Genomic DNA, 563 nt, shown 5'->3' with positions numbered 1-563 from the left:
CCACCATATATATATATATGTAAATATATGGAATTGAGTGGGTATGTGTGTGTATGTATTTTCTTTTTTTTATATATATATTTCTATTCATGAGGCAAAAGAATATTATGTCCTGTGGCCAACGTGACGGCCGGTGGCCGTTCAGCTTGTCCTGACGCCACAGGGCCATTATCCAAGTTCCGAAATCCGATGATCCTTTCTTCCTCTCTTCCACCGTCTCTCCTACTCTTAGGTTGTTGTGCTCTGTGTTGATCGTTGGCACGATGGCAACATGGTTGGTTGACAAAATGATGGATGCGATCATCGACTCCTGCTTTCAGTACCTTCAAGATCGGATCGGATCGCAGACGAGCGTGAAGGAGGAGCTGGATTGGCTGCGAGGGTACCGCGATAAGATCCAAGATGTGGTCTCTGCTTCCAACCAAGCACAGATCGTAGATTGTAACGATGCGCTGGATGACTGGATGCAGCGGCTACGAGATGCCATTGATGATGCAAATGATTTGCTCGAGGAGTTTGAGTACTTGGGGCTTAAAGAGCAGCTAGCCAGACCCAACGTGGCA

Source organism: Phalaenopsis equestris, unplaced genomic scaffold (genome assembly GCF_001263595.1).
Source record: "Phalaenopsis equestris unplaced genomic scaffold, ASM126359v1 Scaffold001228, whole genome shotgun sequence".
NCBI classification, from domain to species: domain Eukaryota; kingdom Viridiplantae; phylum Streptophyta; class Magnoliopsida; order Asparagales; family Orchidaceae; genus Phalaenopsis; species Phalaenopsis equestris.
Note: the sequence above shows the minus strand (reverse complement) of the source record.